General features: G+C 38.2%; 1 protein-coding gene across 3 annotated transcripts in view; it reads right to left on the reverse strand.

Moving 5' to 3' along the window:
- LOC149312228 (monocarboxylate transporter 2-like) overlaps positions 1–25,084 on the reverse strand; it is a 132,439-nt gene that overhangs the window by 87,293 nt on the left and 20,062 nt on the right. The window contains exon 1 of one of the 3 annotated variants that reach the window (XM_089524232.1): positions 17,496–17,522. The exons of the other annotated variants lie outside the window; for them this stretch is intronic. The gene's annotated coding sequence lies outside the window, so the exon portion shown is untranslated. Of the gene's footprint in view, positions 1–17,495; positions 17,523–25,084 lie in introns of those variants that run through there. 3 annotated transcript variants of the gene reach the window in all.

Here is a 25,084-nt window from a genome sequence, read left to right on the forward strand (position 1 = left end):
TTAAATGCAATGGCATAGCCAAATGGTGTCCCTTATATAAAATGGAAAATCAAGGTTTGATATTTGAAATTTATACTTTTTTGTAAACAAGGATCTGTGCCCCACCAGGAACTCTCAGTTTTCAGACCAGTATTAAAAGTATTTTTAAACTGTTAATTGTCTTTTAATTGTTATTGTTCCTTGTCTCAATCCATAGGGAGAGGTGGGAAATAAATAAATAAATAAACAAATAAATAACTTATTATTACTATTGTGATTATTATTATTGAAAAGTGATTCTTCAATATCAAGGTCTTAGGCCATTTTAGAGCCCTCTTAAGGTCTCCTTCATGCCCCCCAATGCTCCTGATTGTCCCCCAATATTGTTATGAAGAGCATGCCCCCAAACAACAAACACAACAAAACTACATCAAAATGTGGATGTCTTCCTATTTATACATCCCACCAATCCCATCGTCTAAAAAGACACCCAAAAATGACTGGAAATTGGCCAAAAACACAGGAAATAGAAACCAGACTCTTCTGAGTAGCATTTGAAGCCAATTTGTGAGTGAAAATGTGACAGCGAAGACTCACAATGATAATTTGCCTCTGTGCACATTACAATTGTCCACCCCTGATATAGAGGTACAGCAAGAAACAGCTTTTGCATCTCAGCATATCCTTTGCAGCAAATTATATGCAGAACCGCAACAACAACTCTGCATCTCTCTAAACACACACTAAAAACAGTCTTAAGCTTGATTTGGGGACAACATTTTGTTTTGCAGTTAAGGTCGTTCGGCAATATGAAGAAAAATGCTGCCAAGCCCAACAAACAATTTGATTGGAATGGTCAAAATTGTGGGTGTAGCTCAACTGTATTTTTAGATTATATGTGCGGTCTAGTTCAATTCTTCTATTTTCTCTCCTTGGAAATGATCCCATACCTCTGTGTTAGTCCCTGTTATCAAATCCAAAACACTTTAACTACTTATAATGAATAACTAATGGTCCATGGAGCAGCAGGGGGTGGGAGAAATGTATGCCAGTAGAATACCAGCTTGAACCACTCTCAGCCAGTCACATCCAGATAAAGGAAGGGTGTCATGGGATACTGTGTCAAAGCTGAGGTACAGTTTTTTCCTACTTGAAAGCATGTGACAAATACAGCTTCAGGTTTCCAACACAGACTTGTTATTATAGCAACTGTAAAGGACGCTGAAAGACACTCCATCAAAGTCACAGATGATAAAAAGGCACACACAGGGGCTTGGTTTGCAGTTCTCCTGCAGGCCACTGTCCTTCCTTTAGGGTCACACGGTTCAGTAAATGTGTCTGGTGACTGGAGGCATGTGATGCATAGCAAAAGCTAAAGTCACCTGCCATTCAAATCCTTTCCAGCTGCCCAGAGCAAGTACTCACAAGCACTCGAGATTATTAGGATCTCATTCCAGGACCCTCTACACAAGCGTCCTTCCCATTTTCTTGTACCGTTGGATTATGCTGGTTGAGGGATTATGGAAATTGTAGTTCAATACATTGGGAGGGCATCAATTTGAAGAACATTGGCATAGGCCATATTGTAAAGTCCTGACTAAATAGGGGAGTGAATTCCAAGAATGGCTTTAGGAACTCTGGTCCAAACACATTGCAGAAATAATCCAGTTTGACCGCTTCAACTGCCCTGGCTTAGTGCTAGGAAATCCTGGGAATTGTAGTTTACTGTGGCATCAGAGTTCTCTGACAGAGAAGGCTCAATGTCTCACATAACTATAGTTCCCAGAACTCCCTAGCATTGAACCACAGCAGTTAAAGCGGTCTCAAACTGGATTATTTCTGCAATGTGTTTTGGCGTTCCCTATGTTCTGTTGTCACTGTTACTTGTCACCAGTAACTTTTTGAACTGAACAGCCCTGAACCTTCTAGCCAGCATCGTCACCCACTGTATCAGCTGCAGAGTTCTGGGAATTTTAATTGTTAAAAGGCAACTTTTCTCAAACATGAGAAAACCGAACACTAGTGAGTTGTCTGGATGAACTCTCCCACAGTGTTGAATATATCCCTGAGAAGAACCTATGTCCTGGAAAGCAAGCCTTTCAAAATGAAGTAGTCAAGTGACAGCTTGTGGAAAATAAACCTGAAAAGAGAGGGGGAAAGAGGAGTTGTTTGTAGTGAGAAGTTGAATCTAGAGAAAATTAAATGGAGATTTCAGTATTTCTCTTCCAGTATGACAGAGGGCATAAAGATAATTACCGGGAGTTCCAAACAAGGAAGCATATCTGCCTTATATCCTATGATGTCCTTCTGAGATTGCTTGCTCTTATTTTTGAGCTTAATCTTTCATACATCAAGTTTCTCTCACTGTGAAGAATTACCTTTAACCTATAAGAGCTGCCTTTTAAAACAACTTTCAAAATATTTGATGGCTCAGCTGCATACCTTGCTAACCTCCTGGCATCATGTCCTGGTTGTAGCAAGGCCATAGCTCCTAGTTGGCTTTACAGTTAGGTCTAGTGTTAAGTAAAGCTGTCAGTGTTAGTAAAGCACTATTCCTGTCTGCGTATGGGAACAATGCTGCTGTCTTCCAGCAGTGCAAGCTCATTGTTTGAGTTAGTCTAACTTTCATTTTGAAACTAATTACATTTGCTTTCATTAACATGTCTCAAGCTGGCTCTATTTCTGTCAGTTTGCCTAGCTAGATTTGTTCAGGAAAACTGGGCCCTTGAGCCTCCAAATTACATGCACTAGCTTGCCATTTTTATTTCATGCCTCTACTGCACAAAGTTATTCAGCTCCCCTTCAAAACCAGATGTTACATGCATGCTGCTCATTTAAATCATCCTTGCCAAGATAGAAGTGGGTAATATGGAATCATTTGGGCCAAATACAAAGCTTAAATCGGAATGGCTTGTAATGCTTCAGATGTGAGGGGCATAAACCAGAAGGCTTGTGTTTTTTTTAATCAACTATTAATTCAAATAACTTTCATTAAAAAACAGAAGCAATGGAATACACAATCTTATCTGCATTGGCCTGGAAGCAGGTAAAACACTGCATTGCACAGCGACAGTTCCATAAATTTTTTAAACTGAGAGTAAATACCATGGATAACAATGAGATTTACTTCTGGTAACATAGGGCTGTACTGTGTAGGAATCTTTCCCTTGGTTTTCTCTGAAAATCAATTAAATTAAATGTCAATCCATATTATTTTTTAATTAAGAAAAAGAGCATAAAGTCAGTTTGACATGACATACAGGCTGCATGCACTGTACAGAAATAATCCAGTTTGTCACCACTTTAACTATCATGGCTCAATGGTATGGAATTCTGGGAACTGTAATTTTGTGGGACATTTAGCCTTCTTTGTCAGAGAGCTCTGGTGCCATGACTAACTACAAATCCCAGAAGTCCATAGCACTGAGAAGTTAAAGTGGTGTCAAACAGGATTATTTCTGCAGTCTGGATGCAACCACAGTTAAACAGATCATGACTCACAGCATGAAGTGTGTTTCTTTAAGTTATCCTGTGGCACCCTGTCACATGTCCCAATTTTCTGGTGTTTGTACAAATTCTGGGCATGTTACCTGCTGCTTATTAGGGCTGTTAGCTGACCTTGAGTCCTAACTTTGATTTTAAAAAAGAGAATATGTTCCATCTTGTATAAAATTGGCAGTGCAAGGCAAATTCTGCAGGCAGTTTTCTGTCCAAAAAAGATTCAGTGAGCAACAAGCTCAGTCATGCCTTCTATTGTTCTACGCAATGAAGTAAGTCACTAATGCTTTGAGATTATGGCAAAGTTTTCCTGAGCAAAGCTGGAAACTAACATTGAGAACTTCTTAAATACTTCAAGGTGACTTTTACCATCCCTCAAATTTTAGTGCACCCTATACAGGTATATTTAACACACACACACACCAACTTCTCTCTCATGCCTTATTGAAATCTTCAGTGGTTCCTGTTCCTTCCACCTCTATGGCAGATCCAAAGCAATTGGAAGACCACTAGGAAATCAACAAACATGCTTATTTTTCATAATTACTAAAACATTGGTATAATGATAGTTTGGCCACTCAAGTTTTACCACCAGGTGAACTCTCCAGAGGTTTTTGAACTACAAATCCCATGGTCCATTATTCTGGGTTTTGCAAACTAGGACTGATGAAAGTTGCAGCTAACAACATGAGAAGGTCTACATTTTTCAATCTCGGTCACAGGGACATTCAAGTGAAATGTGGCAAGGAACAGTACAAATCTAATAGCTAAGGGTCAGGACCATGGAGAGCTCCTTATAGAACAAGATTGGAATTAGATATGGTTGGACACTAGTCTTGGTAAGTGAAGAATGTTACTTTGAATGCACTCATATTTTGTATGGCTCTACAAAAAGATTCCCTAGGAGAATCTACCTTAGTAACCGAAGAACCTGCATTTTGAATACACAGTGGTGCACTCTGTGGATTTGAAATGCCTTCTGAGGTGGAGGAATTATTCAATTAATTACTTCATGTCTTTGAAACTCTCCTTTAACTATCTGGTGTCACTTTCCTAGGACATGATAGAACTGGATCATGGCAACCGCTGCTCAAGACTTACAAATATGTCATGAAACAAGGGGTGCAAGGTAAAGAACCAACTTGTGCTGGAACAACCAATTGATTTGGTCATGTGGTAATTGCTAAATATTAAACAAAATAAAAAAGATTCCCTACATCATATTTGCCCTGTATGGCATCTTTAAATAATCATTTGTCTGATCATCTGTGGCAAGCAAATTTCATTTCCTCATAACCATAAATTGTCAGTTAGAATATGAAGACAGTTGTTGCGTCTCTCTCTCTCTCTCTCTCGCTCTCTCTCTCTCTCACACACACACACACACACACACACAGTTCATTCAGAGAGCAAAAACAGAAATCCTGTCATCTTTTACTTGCATGTAAGCTCCCTGAATTCAATGGTGTTTTCTTCTGAGTAAATCTTTGGAGCTGTAACATATATAGTGGCCAGAGATGCTTCAGAGATGGTTAGATAGATATTTGTAAAAGCTGTGACACTTGCAAACTTTCAAAACAAACCTGTATCTTTATACTGAGACACACAAGTCTCGCTGAGTTCAACAGAACTTATCTCAGGAGAGTCATTTTAAGCTTACTACCTTTGTTGATTTATTCCCAAGAAAACATTCACTATAACTGAGACATACTTCTGGTAAACTCTGTCTAGTAAATATTTGTTATATGATACAATCTGCTGGATTTTTAAAATTTAAACTGTTATTGAATTACACTTGTATCCCCCCGCTATGTGTACAATACAACAGCATTCTGCCTATCTCACCTAGTCCAGAACAAACAATCATGTTCCGAACAATGGGAGGGTTTGAACATATCTGAGATAGGTCAGTCGGTTATAAAAAATAGAAAAGGATGGAGGTGAGGAAAAAGTGAACAAAACAAGTTCTGTTCCTTGGTGGTCCTACCATCAGACCATATTCTGGTAGATCCTGGAACATCTCCTTCTGTATATCTTTAAAATTCACTGCCAGATTTCTCTTTAAAAATATGGTTTCAAGTGCAATTTAATTTGATTCTGTTCTACTGTTATGGAAATATTTTTATGAAACATGTGCCAAGTCCAAACTGACCTGAAGCTGCACTATAAATGAACTTCTTATGACTGTTTTTTTTCTTTAAGGAAACATAGCTAAAAGTCATATCAATTCTTCAGAAAAAATAATCATGCTACTATTCCATGCCAGTCTGATCATGCAAACACTTTTAAGAACACAGGCTGGACCTTCTTCTTCTGAATCCCATCAGTGCTGTACTCAATGGTGACATTTCTGCCAATCTAGCATGAAATTATCAGCAATGATAAACATTCTTTTTGTGTAAATTATTTCTCTCCCTCTCCTATCTTGACATGTATCATTCCACCACGTAAGCACAGTTTGCTAATACCTGACCCTTTGCTTTGTCTAGGCTGCCCCAGCCAGACATTCCAGTGCTTCCCTCTCCTTCAAACATGCCCTAAAGTTACTCATAAGGAAGGACACTGAGGCTACGTTTTCTTCCATATTTCTCTGGGTTACTGTCAGGTCACAACTTGACTTCATGGACTCAGGATACTGCATTGCAACTTTACAGGCTTATACTTCTTAGAATTTTTTTCTGATAAAATCTTATCTAAATTACTTTCAATTAAAGTAACATCATTCCTTCTGTTTATTTTATTCTATTAACCTCTCCCACTGGTTGGTTTTCTTACATAACTTGTCATCTCATTATTACCTATATTGGGTAGCACATGAAACAAGCTTCATTTGGAGCAATTCACTTCTACGTTTTCTGTAACATCACAGGCACCATTTAATCTATTTACCATCTTACAATCATCCTTCTGAAAAAATTGGGAAAACACTATCGGTCTGTTGGGCTTCTGACCATTATCTCCTGCTTGTTTTTATCTGAAAAGCAGCTTCTTTAGTGCTGCTATAAAGTAAGGTATTTCAGGGAGGAGATAACTTTTACACAGGATAGATGCAGTGCAGGATAAGATAATGCTAATTCCTCTTTTTAATTGTTAAGATATGAACCACATCAGGGATTGCTCCCCCCCCCCCCATGTATTGCAGATCTTATGGTTCAGTGATGAATATGCTGAGAGCTAGCATGATGTAGTGCCTCACCAAACTACAAACCCTAGGATTACACAGGATTGAGCCATGACAGTTAAAGTGGTGTCAAACTGCTATTTTTTATGCCATGTGGATACATCCATGGTCCTTTGATGTCACTGGATGGCAATTGTAATGGCTCTAGCAAATATAGCCAATGCTGAAATATAAAGGGATTTTCAGTCTAGCAACAGTACCACATGCTCACCAACTCACCCACAATCACATTTCAGAACATTACAAATTAGACCCATAACTACTCTTATGTCTCTGAGAAATAGTGCATACCAAGAGAATCCAATGAATTCTACCTGTTTGGGAGGCCTCATGACAGCAGATTGATAAATATTATGAACACTTGATGTAAAAGTGCAATGATAAAGTACAATGTGAAAGTACAATGACCCAAGCATACTTCTTAAATCGACAATGTTAAATATTAGTATAAGCAATTAAACCTTGAATGCTTAGTTTCTGACAAAGTACACATTTCTCTCAGTTTTTAACTCAGTGTCACTTATTAGCTGTCCTTCATTCCATTAAACCAAAGAAGCAATGACAGCAGTGAACTATAATGTTTCCAGGTTTATAAATAGAAATTAATAAACCCACTGAAAGCTGCTGTTAAACTTGTTGGCAGTGAAGGAGGTCTGCTTACTAGTTCAAGTAGAGGAAAGACTTCCATCACAATCTCACTGAGCACATTAGTCTTAGTCATCCTGCATTCTGTCACCATTGGCTTTGACCATCACTTGACCTGCAAAGGTCAGGTTGGTACAGACTGAAAGGATTATTTATGTGAAACCAAACACACATACTATTCAAGTATCCCTTGGGCACTTCTACTTCTAATTAAGGGAATAATAATTGGGAAAGGGTTTTGGTTTAGCAAACATATAAACATTCAAGAAGTGTATAAGGTCCACATTACAAAGAGGGAATGGGGTCAAGCACATTAGCTCTGTTCCCCATCTGCTGCCATTCTTGTCACTCTTCAAGCACAGATTGAAGCTGTTGGCAATCAAGGGTCCTTCACAGTAAAAATCTAAAGCACTATAACTCCACTTTAAGTGCATCCTATGGAATCCTGAGGTTTGGAGTTAGGTGATACACTAAAGGTCTAACATATCCGTTACTAAACTGTAAATCCCTTGATTTCATAGGATGGAAACATGGCAGATGAAAGTGGAATCATAATGCTGTAACTGTGAAGTGTGAAATGGCCTGATAAGTCCATCTATTCCCAGAAGTATTCCATATGATTTAGAACACTAAAAATGAGGATTCTACACTATGAGATGGAGGCTCGTTGCTATAGACAATCACCATCTACATTTGGGGAGTTATGAGCATGGTGACGGAGGGAAGAGAGCTCACAAAATTATCCATATTTTCCTCATTCTAAGTAGACACAGAATGTTTTGCAAATGAAGGCAACTACAAAGAGCTCTATTTTTTATGATCCTGTTTTCTATTTGTGTTATGTGGCACAAATATCCATCAAGAATACTAGAAACAAAATGGCATAAATGGAATTCAAAAGGTGGACTTTATATAGAGACCCTCTTGATTACTTTCATTCTTTCTGGAGCTTCTGGGGACATGGGAAAAAGAGATGTTCTGGGGATTTATTATACCCTTTTCCTAAAGTGTAAGAACACTGCCAGTTGTCCTAGAAGGAGACAACAAGCCATAGGCCTCTCCCTCCAAATTGCTTAATGGCAAAGAAACTCCAACTTTGGACATCAATCTCAATTTGTGCAGTGCATGTGTTCTCTCTCTTTCTCTCTCTCCCTCCCTCCCTCCCTCTCTCAATAATCTCATTCATTTTTCATGATCTGAGATATTATGGTTGAGCCTCTTTGACCAGTCCCATAAATGTTTGGTCTCCACTTCAGAAGCACCTTAAACAGATAACGATGGCCATTTTTTCTGTGTTTGTTTGTTTCCTCTCCCTCTTTCTATCTCCTTTTCATCCAAATGCTTTGTAACAATCAATGTTTCTTCATCTATGTCAGGGACAAAGAAACATGACTTGTTGCTTTTCTTTTTGCATTCCTTCCATTCTTATTTTCTTTTTGTCTACAAACTGAAAATGCGTGCACATTGTAGAGCTTGAAACTAAAATAACTAGGAACACCTAAACAATTCCTTTCCCCAAGAACAAAGTTATAAATATGTTACATTATGACTGTAACTGCAAGAGGAATAAATTCACTTCTCTTGGAGCACATCTGGAAATAGTATATTTCCCTGCAACACCTATAAGGAGGTAAGCTGAAGCCTTGCATTTTTCTTCTAAATGAACCAGAGTCCATGAAACTATGAAAACTCTGGTTGACCTAAATCATGGCTTGTTGAAAGAAGCTAGGGTCAACATGCTGTTTACAGTCCTGGCTTTTGAATGAAATATAATTTAAACAAGGTATAGGAATCATGAGGCCTGTAGATCTATTTGACAGCAATTTGCACTATCCTTCAATATTGACTATGCTGGCTAGATATGTAATCCAACAACATATGAAGGGCTGTGTAATTCCAACCCACTCTCACCATTTAAACTAATCAAATTCCAGGATCCAGCACTACCGTAGTGTACTTCTCCTTGCACAATGGAACTTCAGTGTCTCATTTCTCCTGCAACCTTCCACATTACCCTAAAATCTGATTCTGGATTTTTCCAGCACTCTAGAACAGATTTTTGAGGTTGTGTGGGCGTTGTGGAAGAGGTATCACAATGCCTTCCAACTTTTCCAGTTTGTCAGAGACACTCCTGATTGATCCTGTGTCATGCAATTTTTTTCTGCTGCTTTTAAAATGTCTCCCCATTTTATCTCCCCTCCTACCACTTCCTTCTTTCATCCTCATTTTACTTCTGTTAGTTTGCATTCAATTTACTCATGTGTTGGAGGTAAAGGGGAGAAGGGGGGCTGGAATCTTGCCCTTCCCTGGAGACTCAAGCAAAAGCAAATTGCTGCAGTGTTTCCAACTTGCCTTTTCTTCATTGTTAATAACTTTTGCCATCTTGACGACACTGATGTTGCTTGGCCACATGTGTCCCAGTTTTCATCTGTGATATGTTGGATGGTATGCATCACATTTTCCTCATTCTATTGATGGAATACTTTTTATCAGAAGACCAACACTATGGCCATGTTTCTTCCTCCTCCCCAAGTTTAGGTTTTAAAAAAGCCAACAGTCATATTAGTAGAAAAGCAAAACTGAGTGCTTCTGATCTTATAATAGTGTCATAGAGGTGTGTGTGGGAAAACAGTATATTGAGCTTAAAATGTATGAATTATTTCACAGAGCGCTTCAAATGAACTTCAGCTGTGGTTTTGTACACCTTTTAATTACTTTTGTGTTTTGGAGTATCTGTGCATAAGTAGCTTTATAAAATTTTTATCACATCTTATGCGACAAACAATTTATTATACAGTCTGCCTTTCCCTTATGCAAGGGATCTGTTCCAGATCTCCCCTGGGTAAGGGGAAAACTGAGTATGCTCACGGCCCATTGAAAACAATAGGGCATGTGTATGTGGCGTGGCACATACACCATGGGTATGTGCACCATACTTATTTATATATATATGGCACGGGCTGACTGTATCCTTTTTCATTTGTATACCTATGACCAAAATATAAGTTTGGCAGATAAAGTCTGGGGGGGAAAGGTCTACGGTAAATATAATGGAGTTCTCCCAAAGGAAAATGTAGAATATGCTAAAAATAACTGAAGCATGCCTATAAAAATCCCTCAATAACGTTTGTCAACTGAGTGTGAGAGTAGTGTTTGCTATGGTGACAAGGAGAGTCATGCTTTGAAGTGCTCTCTAAGGATGCTCACAACAGGGGATGGAAACCCAAAAGAAAATTATTAAAACTGGGCAAAGTTCCACTCTTAAATTAAAGGGAACAAAGCTAATGGAGGCTTGATTCCTAACTTGGGTGGTCTGGAATCAGATTCAATTAGACTCGATATTTGGATTCAAACCAGTTACCATTGATGGTCACAAGTGCCACCACCAATTTGAAATATACAGTCGCCCCTTTCTTTTTGTGGACTTGGAATCCACGCCCCTTGCCTGTTTGCAGGCAGCAAAAGGAGGGGGAGAAAATGGGGCATGCACCACCATTCAAGCCAATGGGGCTTGAATATCACCGATTTTCTATTTTCATGGGGGGGGGGGATGGGGGTGCAGAACACCTAATTTTGTTTCTATACACTGATCCTTGTAGCCACAGGAAACTGTATTGGTTTGTGACACTGTCCAGTTCTCCTTTTGGATGCAGTCATATTTTTCCTCCCAATTGAGTTGAAATGTATTGGTACTTCTTAAGCAAGCAAGTCTGTGTGTCATAAAACGGGGGCAAAAGCACAAATAATTGTATGAAGACTGCATAGCCAAATTCTTATCTACTTTTACCCTAATCTTACTGAGAAATGTAGAGAGTAGATTTTGAAGGCCACTGGTTTTAATGTGTAGAGGGGTGGTTTTAAAATGCCTGCCCCAAGGCATCTTTTGAATCAATAGTTATTTACAAAAAACAAATTATTTCTATCTGAACAGTTCAACCCTGAAGCATTCCAAGCAAGTAAGAATAAATTATTGTACTTGGGGAACAATAAATGTAGCAAAAATAACTCCATGATACAATAAAGAATCATAAAACCTACCTACAAAATCTACCTGACCATTTAAATCTCTTTCAGTAAACACCATTTAATCTCTCCCTATGCCTTCACTTTATGGGTTTTTTTAAAAAAAAAATCTTGTCTATACTGGAAAAAAATATATAATTGAGACAGAAGCAACCTGGGCAGTTTCTATTCTTGGATACAAAAATTAAAAGGAAGCCAGGAAAATGATGGTTGGCATCTTCCTGGTGAAATATATAAGCCTAGGTGAAATTCACACCTATGTTAATTGTAGAGGGAGTTATTCACTACCTCCCTTGCAAAACAATCCCCTAACTGGACTTCTGGTTCTCCTACTCCATCCTCCCAAAGTGACAGTTTAGTGGCTGGATGAAGACAATGGGCATCCAAGATGTATCCAGCCATGTTACTGTTGTCAGGCACACAATTACATTCTTTGGAACTCACAGAAGATCCCAGAAGGTCCTGGAAGATACCTCTATCATTATGCTTCTGGCCATTAGGAACGCCTGAGGGAGGTAGATATCGGGGGCACTGCGTTGCAGTGGTTCAGGTCCTACCTCTCGGGCAGATTCCAGATGGTGTCGCTTGGGGACAGTTAGTCGTCCAAGAGGGAGCTCAAATCGGGCGTCCCTCAATGTGCAATTCTGTCCCCAATGCTATTTAACATTTACATAAAGCCACTGGGAGAGATCATCCAGACAGGAGGCATGGTGTTATCCAAATTTATTTCTCTATGTCTCCGACTGCTGCAGTGACTAAGGATGGCATCGCTCCTCTGGATGCTTGCCTTGGGTCAGTAATGGGCTGGATGGTGGAAAACAAACTCAAGCTGAATCCAGAGAAAACAGAGATACTTGCGATAGGTACCCCAAGTCCAATGAAGAGTTTTGTCAACTAGTCCTGGACAGGGTCACACTTTCCCTAAAAGATGAAGTTCGCAGTTTGGGAGTACTCCTGGATTCATCTCTACAGCTGTCATCTCAAATAAATGCGATGGCCAACTTGGTACCAACTTCAGTTGATACTGCGTCCCTACCTGGACCAAAAGGACCTTGAAGCAGTAGTACTTGCACTGGTAATCTCTCGTCTAGATTTCTGTAATGCGCTCTACTTCAGGGTACATCTGTACCAAGTTCGGAAGCTTCAACTGGTTCAAAACGCGTCAGCCAGATTGGTCACCAGAACACCTACATCGGTCCATATAACACCTGTGTTAAAAACTCTTCACTGGCTGCTGATTAGATTCCGGGCTCAGTACAAAGTGTTGGTTATTACCTTTAAAGCCCTTCATGGCTTAGGCCTGAGTTACTTGAGGGAACGCCTCTCCCTATACAATCCGCCCCGCATTCTCAGAACATCTAGGAAGAATTTATTAGAATACCATAAGCCCAGGTTAATGTCAACTTCCCATAGATCATTTATGGCCACAGCCCCCAAACTGCGGAACAGTCTACCAGAAGAGATCCATCTTATCACCACCTTAGTTGCCTTAAAGAAGGTACTTAAGACAGATCTCTTCCGGCAGGCTTATCCATCCGACCTCTTATAGGAGATCTTTAAGATACAATGCTTCACTTCTGGTTATGATGTATGTTTTCTAAATGTTTTAGATGTTCTAGATGTTTTAGCTATTTTATTGAATTAATAATAATGTTAGTGTTTTATTGATTGTATTTTATATCTGTACTGTGTTAATTTTTTGATGTAATCGCACTTCGATCCACAGGGAAAGCCGGGAAAATACAAATACAAATTATTATTATTATTATTATTATTATTATTATTATTATACCCAGTAACTTCTTAGGTGTCACCGTCCTCACCTAGCCAATAAATGACTAGGGGCCTGTCTGCACAGGCCAAATAAAATAGCCTCCCCCCATCGTCTCACTAGAGAGACTGGAAAACACATGGCCCAAACCTCGGTTTTGATGCAAACAGACCAGACCAGAAGATTCAGAGCCCTCTATTCTGATGTAAAGTGATTGTTTGAAATTCATCCCACTAAACTACTTAGAACATCCACCACTTCCATCACTCATTTGCTTTGATTTCAGAAATATCCATGTAAATGAGGCTGGGTACTTTGTTCTGACCTCAAAGAAAGTGATCTGCAGTGGCAATAGATATAGTGCTAGGCTCAGCAGGACACACATGTGCTGTCTGGCATCAGAATAGAGGGTCTTTGCAAGCAGGGATGGTCAGGGTAGCTCTGGAGCCAGGATACTCTGCGCTGCCATGTGCCAGTGCAGACAGGACTTATGTTGGGATGGCCTTCAAGAAAACTGTGAATCCTCTGAGTGGGAAATGGGGAGAGGGAACAGAGTTCTACCTGCTGGAATTTTATTCTCTCCACATTACAAGATCTGGGCTGATATTTCTCAGTGAGTTTGCCGCATAATTTTGTAAGCATTCCTAAAATTATTCAAAATACAATTTTCCTGTTCAATGCTATCTTCATGTATAAGAAGACAGAGTCACTGTCTAAAGATCCTATTGTTAAGGAAGAAAAAAAAAACCAGATATCATGAACATTCACCAGAGACTTTTAAATTAGTGTGTTTAGGACTGCAGCCATAAATGAACAATTAACCTAAGGAAGAAGACTGGAATCTCAAAAAGCAGGATGCCACAAAATGGAATGATTCATTAGATTCTATTAACAGCAAAACGGCCGTAATTCTGTTGTATTGTGTAAGCCAACTGCCTTCCGCTGAAATTCTATCAGATAAGTGTCACTAGTGTGTACATAAGTATTCCCATGTTACAAATGCTTCTGTATTCTTCATTACAGTGCAATCCTATGTATATCTAGTCAAGAGTAAGCCACATTGGGTTCAGTGAGACTATTTTCTATGTAATTAGGTACAGAAATACAACTGAAGGCACTAAAACCTATGCAGTCCATTGATTCTGTTACACATTTTCTGGGATATTCCCTCCCTTTACCATTTTCTCACTGTCTTCCTTTTGTCTCCACAGAATAATATTATTAATTCCATAATACAGATCAAGTGTTTAATAATACCAGTCACAGGACTTTGGTGTATTCAAAACATGTTTCTTACTCCATCTGCAGTTTATACTAACTACTAATATGGAGAACATGTTATGGCATTAAATACCTATGAACTTTCCCCAACAAGTTCCCATAAACATACAGACATTCATCAACTTGACTTGAAATAGAAATATTATCTATTATCTGTCTGTCTGTCAGTTATACCATATTTTCTCTAGTTTGTTCTTGTCATCTTACCTTACTTTTCAGTTTGTTTTTCTCAATGCAAGAGCACTGGATATTTCCTGTTATTTCCATTCCCACCCCACCTCCTTCTTGTGTAGGATACTGAAGACATTTTGTCAAACTCAGCACAAATACCATAAAATAATCATAAAATAATTATTGTATGCAAGTTTTATTGCACACTGTGTGCCTGCTTGTCCCATCCCAATGTGCCACAGACTAAGTGGGTCAGACCTAATGTTCCTTTCCTCTGATGATACCTAGAGAACAGTTGGGGAAAAAAATCCCTTGTTCTCAGTTTTTCCTTCTCTCTTTGGCCTGTTTGAAGAAACTTGAAGGGATCCTGGCAACTCAATGTATGTTCTTCCTCTAAACGAATTTTTCAAGAACCACTAAAGATCAAGTAGAATACTAAGCAGGGACACGTTTCAGGAGGTGTGTATATGACACCATGGGAAACTGGTACATTATGTGTACATCACACCACAGGATATCATTACTATGAATATAGAGTACCATGGAAAACTAAGCTCACTATTGAATAGTCTATTATATGTGCAATATCTTCAAGCAGTTAAAGTATATATTCAAAATCATTCAAAAAACTAAGAGATGCCTTACTGGATCAGACCAAAATACAATACAGTCAAACATTCTGTGCAAGAATGCCAGCATGGGAAACTGGTTATGCGTATCACTGGCTACAAAATGGCTAGTGATGGTCTCTACAGACTTTCTGATCTCTAGAAACAAACTTCAGCTAGAGGATATAATATTTTCTATGTCTGTTTCATACACCTACTATATTTATATATTTGTAACATTTGTTAGTAAGATTAACATGAGATTGCTTCACTGTTTCAGTTGGTTTCGATCAATAGATAACAACATATGAAAATTCTTACTCAGGCTGGTATGACATGCATTTTCTGTCTTTTATCTGGCATAGCAGCCATGTACTCAAGTATGGCAGGTTTCTGGCAAAATACCTATTTCTGCAGAGTATACTGGCAGCCTGTATGGCATCTTACAATACTGTGGGCACTGTATCTTTTTCAGGCTTATGGGTGTAACATATAAAGTTAATCCAAATAAAAACAACTACTAAAACCTTTAAAAATCTAAGATACATATCTCCAAGTGTATTCACAAGCACTCATGGACTTCTGGTTTGAGGTGCTTCTATTTAACAAGCTATTGCCTTTTTGGGGGGGAAAAAGTTAGATTATTTCAGAAAAGATGATTCATAGCTGGTGCCTTGCATTAAGATTCTCTCCCTTTGCTGTGAATCCATTAAATATGTTTTTGAATACTTTTTCAAGAACATCCAACTTTTCTGCAGATGCCTTTACAGCTGTTCATTCACCTCCTGTCTTTTTCACATTATATTTCTACTTTTTGTCCTCACCTTGAAGGCCCTGCATAAATTTTGCCTTATGGTACTTGCTTGTCATTTATCACTTTCCAGTCATACCTTATATCCCACCTGCATTAATTACACACCCCATACATTAGATTTCACTTGGTCTACAGAAAAAAAAAGTTGAATAAATCTAAACCGAGAATAGTTGCACAGTGCACAACTTAGACAATGAATGATGTTCCAGAAAATGGTCGCTATGCACATTTACATACAATAAGTTTATGATTGCATATAATTAGAATATTACTTTATTCATAAAATATTGTGCTTTCTATAATTTGAAATGGTACTGACCCTAGATCAATTTTAGTTAGTGACAGAAGTATCAGTAAACAAAACATATAATACAATGGGGAGTTCAGAATACTACTGTATGATTTCCAATTGTGCCACTTTAATGGAATCTCTGTATAATTCATAAAGCCTACAATGCCTTAATAAGCCATGAAATAAGCAAAAGTTCGGATTAATATAAGAAATAAACAACAGAGGACTTAAGCAAATCCCTAATCTAACGGATGTATCTGGCAACTCATTTGTCAAATCTGCAAAATAACTCAAGCCCTTTTGGAATTACACAGACATTTCCTCAGTATAGCAGGTACTGTTTCATTAATTACTCAAAGGTATTGCCAATTTTATGAAACAGATAGAGGTTAACTAATTTATAAAATGTTCTGCATAAGTGATTACCTTTCATGAAAATTGCTAAGCTTTGTAATTAAGGCAAAAGTTTATCTTAACCAATAGCTCAAGCAAAAAATTTCTCTTCAAAATGCTATAAATATTTTCTTGACTTACAATCATTTCACAATAAAAAAAACTTTAGAACTGCTTTTAAACAAAAACTAAACTTAATGGGAAAATGCTTTCTGCATTCTCAAACAGATCTTTCATTTGTACTTAAAATTGTTCATGTATACCTTCTACTGACATTTGTAATGCAAAGCAATCACTGCATTTGATTTCAACTTCCTTCTGTTTAAGAGAGTGGAATTAAATAGAATAATCCTGCTTTTAAATAGTAGTGGCTAAGGCTGGAAGTAAATCTCATTGAAAAGTTCTAGCACATACAAATAAATAATCATACCTATATTACAAAGCATCCAACACTTATATATTACTCTATTTTATTTAATTATTCATGTCCATTTACATAATCCAACACTGTCTCTTATCTTTAAATAATACAGGAAGAGAATGTGGCAGATTACCTGGCAGAAGACTTCTGTCCAAAGATAAAAATTAACTCTTGTGCCTAAAGACACTTAACAGGTTGAGGATTTAAAACCCTTTTGTGATCCTGATTGGTCAGCAATAAAAAGCATGCTGTTCAATTGTTTAGTTTAGACAACCAATTACAAACTGGAAAAACATCACAGATTCCTTGAGTCTGGATGGTTATGAGGCTTCTGCCTTTTCAGTACTTAAATGTAGATAATGATTGTTTATGAAAAACACTGATTTAAAAGACAAGAAGGGAGAGCACAAACTGTTACCTTTGTTAGAAGTTTGGCATTGTCAATTCTATCAGTTTTCTTTCTTAACAACAATTTTCTTCACCATGCTTACAAGAAGAGTGATTCAGCCTTTCAGAATAATCTTCAGTCCAGAAAGCAATGAAATTGCATGTGGAAATGACATGGAAAACAAATTTTCTAACCTCAGTGGCACACAGAAATAAAATGTCTTTTTTATTTCCTAATATAACTGGCATTGCATCCTCCAGGGATGCAAGGTCTCAGACAAGATAGCATTTTTATCTGAGAATTTAACAGCTCTCTGGATCAGACAATATTAGAAAACTAGATTCTCTTCTTCTACCTAGACCTTTGGAAGTTAACAGGATATGAAAGAGATCTTCCTAAGAGAGAAGTAGCAATATGTTTTTGTTCCAATGAAAAGGGTACATTGTGTCATTCTAACATCCTTGGTTCATGCACTGAGGTTATGAAGATAGTAACAGCTTTCACTTATGCAAGTCCATCTGTCTTCAGCTAGGATAACGATGGTCTTGGTCCCATGCCCTGTGCCACACGCAATACAATGTGGTTCAGGAATCCTGCTAGCCGAAGACTGGGCTCTTGTACTACTGAGAAAGCTTTTTCACAGTGCAACAGTTGTTAAAGATCTGCTGGGAGAAGAAGTCAAAGTTACTGTTACTCTTTTAGACCTACTCCTAAAGCCTCTCAAGAGACCAGAACACACAAAAAAGTTTCATGTTTGGATTAAGACTGCCACAGTACAGGCTGAGTATAGGTATTCTGGATACTGTAGTCTGAAACTGTAAATTTCCTAAATTTTGCAAGAGGCTTATGGTTTTTATACCAGCACTGTAGGGGCTTATCTAGCAGATTTTGTCAGCAATTTTGGCATTTCATGCAAGGGCATTAAAAATTAGCTATTTTATATTTTATCAGGTTTTTTTACTGGTGGGGTATTGAGAAGAAATTGTGGGATTTTCAGTTCCCATGTCAAATCAACCTAGGAAGCTTTGGAGACAGTTCATCTGGATGTGGTTGAGCTGTGAGAGAGATCAGGGAACCAGTTGTGCCTCAAACACTAAAACATCCTGAGTCAGTCCTGCAGAATAGGCTTGTGCCAAAGAGTACCCCGGAATTTCCTGTTGCATGCAGAGTCAATACAGAACTGTGAAGTCCAGCCTTTACCCCCACAGAGAATTTGGATTTCCCAAGGGATGGCAGAGATTTTCAATTGGGAAATAGAACTATGATGACATAGCTACATCGCTTTTGCTACATCTCATGGTGCTACTACTCTAAACCTATCTTTTAAGTCATGCAGCCCCCCCCCCAAAAAAAAAGAGGAATTCCCAAGGCACTGGAGGCTGGGGCAGCCAGTGATGATCTATCTGTCCCTCTCCTGGCAGCAAGATCCAGGCAGTTGCAACAGGAGTCCAATATTGGGAAAGGACTGGATGCATTATCACTCACTGCTCTGCTCGCCAACAACCTGAAAATTCCTTTGGAGGGGGACTTCATATCTTAAATATACAGTTTGGAAGAGCACTTTCAGTCATTGCAGTGGTGTAATGACTGTAGAAGTAAATTAGTCTAATTATTATATAATTAAATTGGGCTTACAGCATTGTAATTACTGAAAAGATGCCATCTGGTTAGATGAGCCTTCTTTCCTACTCCTTCATAGACAGTCTTATATTAGAACTGAAGTACCCTGGAATTTAAATAGCAATAAATGCCAAAAAGAAATGAAATACATCAATATATAAAACTTTCACATTTTTATGGGAGGACAGTAAGTCAAAAGAGTATCTTGGAAGAAGCACAGGCTGTCCAGCAATAATAATACATCATTTCCTTCTGTGTCAATAGCAAGGAGCATACTATTGTTTATGCTGGTTCAGAGTTCAATACCTTGTGTCTTCTTTCCTATCTTCCATAATTCTTTGTGCTGGAAAACAGAAACCTTGCAGTGAACTCTACTATTGCTCATTGCAATGACATGAACTTGAACTGGCTTATGTTTTTGGGGCTGAGATAGGTGAACTTGGAAAAAAAATCAGCTTCCTTGAAGAACATTCTATATTGTGTGCCAACATCTAGAATACACATGATGTTCAGAAGAAAAAAACTTGAGTTGGTTCACAATGTAACAACTAGAATGCATATTACACTGAACACTTTTATGAATACAGCATAAATGTATTCAGCATAAATCCACTTTCACAAACCATAATATTATTTCATTTCCCTTTCCTGACCTGATCATACGCTTACAATTTGCAATACTGCTTTCTCTTGCAACTGTTTCAGCCTAGAGAGGTTCAAAATAAACATGCTCTCCCTAACAAGGGAAATGAGTAATAAGGATAAGACTGGCACAGGCAGTAAAACTTTTGGTCTTCCAATCTGGGTGGATTCATGACAGGCTAGTTCTTGTAAAGTCAGAATCTTGGCAATTGCTTGGGCTTAGACGAACAGTGCAGGCTGAATCTATGGCTAAGTAATCTGAGTCATCTGAGGACAATGAAGCTGGGGGAAAACCCCAGTCACACCATGCTGGTTGTAGTTTAGGCTGAAATCCTCCCTAACTCTGGGTATGTACAATATATTGGTATTATGCACTCAAACTTATAGGAACAGTACATGCTGAGTTATACTAGGCAACAAGAATTACAGTTTCCATAAGAAGATCTTTTTATGCATGTTACATAATCTTAGTTATGTTATAATCTTCTGAAATAACTTCAGGCAACTTGGCATGTATAGGCTAGGTACTCTGATGGGGCTGGTGTGGGCAGAAGAAAAGAACTGATTCATTTGTGCAGTGGATACAATAGCCTTTGTGAAGAACTAACGTTGTGTCAGTAATTATGAAGTTCAACAGGCTTGTCTTGGTTCAGACTTCCAAATCAGTACAGTAAGCAAAGAAAAGAACAGACCTATAAAAGTATAGGGAGGAATCTGATAAAACCAAGCAAAGGCTGGTCATGGAAGTGAGAAAGGAAGAATTATATGAATATGGACTTTGCACATCCATACAAAATCTAGATCATGGTGAATGGCTTGGTCATACTTCATGTTAGGAAATGCTACCACAATTAAATAAATAATGAATTGATGTGCATTTGTTCCTGGAAGTGACTTCAACGATCAGTGATATTCAGTTCACCAGAAGTTTATCATGATGAAAATAAGCTACACAATTTTCACAGAATTCATATTCAAGTATGGACATTTTATAGAATTCTTCCCATTGAATCTGGGTAGAAAATGGAGGAAAGTCTTACCACTGGAGTGGGGAAAAAGCTTGCACTAGAAATTAGAAAAGTATGACTGGGAAAATTTGCAACAGGAATGGGAATTAGGTAGCCCTTCAGATGTTGGACCGCAACTCCTAGAAGCCCTGGCAAGCATAACTCTTGGTGCAGAATGCTGAGAGCTGTAATCCAATAACATCTGAAGGACCCTACAATTTCCACTCAATTTACAACTATCCATTTCACATTATTTCTTCAAAAATGGGAGACCTTTTCATGAACAAATAACTTTTAATGAATTATTTACACAGTTCTAACAAAAAGAGCTGAAGATTTATTAGCTTAGATAACAACTGCAGTGCCAGCATTGAGTAATAAAGACCTGACAAGGGCGTCAGCATGTTCAATAACAGCATACTTGAATAAGCTAAGTAGGACAAAGGTTAAACCCAAAAGATAGAGAACATTTCTTTTCTTTTCTTTTTTTAGTGTTATGTGATCATAAAATGGATCTCTTGGAAACATCCAGTGTGATAATAATAATTGTTATAAAAGCACATAATTGTTAGGGGTGGAGAGAACTATGAAAGGAATTCATGCCAGAAAGAACACAAAATCACATGCAGAGTTCCCTGGGGTTCTTTACTTAGATAAGGGACACCTTCCTTAATAGTTTTCCTTTATAAAAGCCATTCCCAAACCCTAGTTATGCAAAGTCCTGTTTATCACCTAAGCTTTGTCCCAGTTTAAACAAGTGATATACCAGGCATCATGTTTCAGCCTAATGTCCCTGAAGTCATCGAGGATGTAGACAACAGTTATTTCAGGAATCTAAATGCACAAGATTGCAAGCCATGGCTTTCCAGTACAAATGTGTCAGGCATCTATAGCTTCTTCAACATAGCATTAAAAACTTTCCTAAATTATTGAAAACTAGGAAAATACAAGTTGGGCAACTTTCAATTATAGTGTTAAAAACATGGACCCAAAGGCCTGGGTGTTTTGAAAGAATCAGCACAATCATCAACATAGAGCTCAGTTGAGTCAAAGCAAAGTCATGGTAACCTTCATTGCCACTAAATTAGCCACACATCATCTGTGTTATGGCTGAAGTTTATATGACAAACAAAAAGCCAATGAAAAAGTAGTTACAGCAACCTCTGGGGTTTGGTTCCAAGAAATCCCCTCCCCACTGAATGCCAAAATCCATGGATGTTCCAGTCCCATTATATATAATGGCATAGTAAAATGATGTCCTTTATATAAAATGGCAAAATCAAAGTTTCCTTTTTGGAATTAAAAAAAATAAAACAAGCCTTGGATGGATGTGGATATGGAGAGCCATCTGTATATGTAATCAATAAAACATTTCTATGCACACTATGGCATACGTTGCCAGGGAGGAGACTGACACACATATAAACAGACATGGAAGGAATTAATTAAAGATTGGCCTTCATTCATACAGTATTGAATGAACCTGTCTTTATTCGATCCTCCTCATAATCAGCCAACTCTTCTGTATATTTGTTCTTAGCTGACTTCATTCCTAGTTCTCCCCTATGCACCAGAATGCTGCCAGATCAGGGCACATATAGCATGTAAGCCACCATGAAGAAGCAAAAAAGACTCGTGTACAGCTGGATCTGCATATTCATTCAATACTTATCATAGACATTTCCTAATCCCATAAACCCATCCCACCCTTAGAGAACTGTCAAGTGCCTCATCATGATGTAGAGGGCTACCCACCCAATGGCCTGTGGAAAGATTGTTCTCTGTTTCAAAGGCTGTCACATGACTTTTCCAGAATGCTGTTTTCCTGGATTCATAGGCTGAAAGATATGTCAGTATTTTTAGAAGTTATTTTTCTCTTCAGTCTTTTCCCTCTATAACCATCCTCTATTCCTTTTCCTATGACCCACCTCCTGCATGTCAGTGTTTGTGTGTTTACAAAAGAAGTGTTCTTTTTCACAATGTTCCCTTCCTGAATCTCTCCTCACCTCCCTTTCTAGCATAACCATCCCATTTCTCATCCATTACCTTCTCAGCAAGCTAAAGAAGCCTGTGGAAACATATCAGTTGGACAAGATACTCATGATCTCAAATTAGAAGTGTGGTGCAATATCATCATAAGACAAGAAAAATGTCAGTGTGTGAATGGCTTTTGATCTCTGTCTCACACACACATTAACAGAATTCATTCTGTCAATTATGTCCATGGGCAATGGAACATATGTTTAGCACATACTGCACATATCGGCTCCAGGATGTTTTGAAGCAAAGTCTATTCACTACTCTATATCTGGATGATGGCTAACAAATTGAAGCTAAATGCAGACAGAAGTGCTTCTGGTCAGTTGGAAGGTGGATCATGAAATAGGGATTCACCTTGTGCTCGATGAGGTTACACCCTTCTTGATCATGCAGGTTTGCAGCTTGGGTGTTCTCATAGATTCAACCCTGAGACTGGAAGCTCAGGTCTCTGTGGTGGCCAGGTGTTAAGGCTTGTGCACAAGCTGCACCCATTCCTAGAGATGTTGGATCTGGCCATTATCTTTAAAGCCCTATATGGCTCAGGTGCATATTATTCTCCTATATGAGCCTGCCTATGTTTTGATATGCCTTCCCTTTGTCCCAACAGGTCCCTTTGTCCCTTACAGGTACATCTGGTAGGAACATGGAGAGTGCCTTCTCAGTGGCTGTGACCAGGCTCTGGAACTCTCTTCTAGGAGAGGATAGACTGGCACCCTCCTTGTTATCTTTCTCCAGGCAGGTTAAGATATTTTATTTCAGCAGGTCTTTGAAAACGGACATTTCCTTATTAAAGGGGACTGGGCTTTGCAGATTTTTGCTGCATTATCTATCTGTGTTTTATTTGTTGTTTTTAATAGCTATGTTTTAACAGGTTTTAATTTTATGTATAATTTAATAATATTTTGACAGTGTGTTTTTAGATTTTTTAAAAAAACAACACATTGTAAGCCACTTTTTGAGTCCCATACTGGGAAAAAGCTGGAATCTCAATACCACCTACAACAACAACAGTAGGATATATCTTGTTCAGAAACTTTTCTGTATACTGAGGTTTCTTTGAATTTCAGGTATAACTTTTTAATCGTATTCACCGAAAGATCAGCTACTGAATGTGAACCACTGTATAACTTTGGAAAACTAAAATTGTGATTAAAAACTTCTTGATCAATCCAAGGTACCACCAGTTAACAGAGTAGTGTATTTTATTTTCCACATTTCCTTAAATAACCCAAAGCAGCAGGTGCCCTGTTAAAACAAAAGCAAGCCCCTTCTTGGCACATATCAAATAATCCTAATAATCACCAAGTGATTATTGGTGATGATAAGGAACATTCATGGATTTTTGCATTCATCTATGTCACTTTAGTCTGACCTATGCAAATGTTATTTCTCCATATTTCTTAGTTTTAACTATGGTTCAGCGTTACCTCTAAACCAGCATAATCATAGCTACCTCTGCTCATAGTTAAGATGCTAAACTAGACCTTAACATCAGTTTTTGATTTTAGTCTTTGATATAGAAGCTAACTATGGTTAACAGGAACTGTGGTTACACATGGTTAAAAGCTCAACAATGGCAAGATTAACACTGCAGAAAAACAGCAGGCCATTGGGGCACTTCTAGCAGTCAAATCATAGTTCAACCAGCAGGCAGCATAATGTCTGAACTGGTCCTTTGCCACTAAACTACATCAGGTACAGGCTCCCCAGAAGTGATTGAAAGTAATAATAAAGAAACATACAAAGAAATGTGATTTGAAAACTTCTTTCCTACTATGAAGGTGCAACCCCATTTCTTTTCTCTCTCTTTCACCTTCCATCTTTCTACTTTTGTCATGTTCTACTTCTAACAAAAAAAGTTACCTCAGTGGATAAATTCCCTGACCCAGGAGCTCACTAATCTATAAAAAGAAGGGAGGAAGATAACAAAGACATTTGAAAGAAGCCCATTTGTCTTCTGGAGACTGAACATTTTCTCAGGGCTTCCTTCTAGCCAAGGATGTAGACAGTCCATTTCTCTCCACCACAGGATGCAAATAAACATTGGTGCAGGTGAGGAAATAAATAGATGGAATCGCCTGTCAGAGTCAAAAGAGCAAAATTGTATCGCCCTTGGTGGCAGAGTTCAACCAAACACAAGAAGTTCCATCCACAGCAGGGCTCAGCTAAGCAATCTGGATCCACCCTTTTAGCAAAACAAATACAAACAATTCCTTTCTCCATAGGTTGTTACAGGAGGAGGGGGCACAAAAGGTTAATGAACCTAGCAGGAGTCAACTAACACAATTGAAGTTATGCATTCAAGCAGTG

Source organism: Sceloporus occidentalis, unplaced genomic scaffold (assembly GCF_023333645.1).
Source record: "Sceloporus occidentalis isolate IW3139 unplaced genomic scaffold, rSceOcc1.0.p SCAF_5, whole genome shotgun sequence".
Taxonomy (NCBI): domain Eukaryota; kingdom Metazoa; phylum Chordata; class Lepidosauria; order Squamata; family Phrynosomatidae; genus Sceloporus; species Sceloporus occidentalis.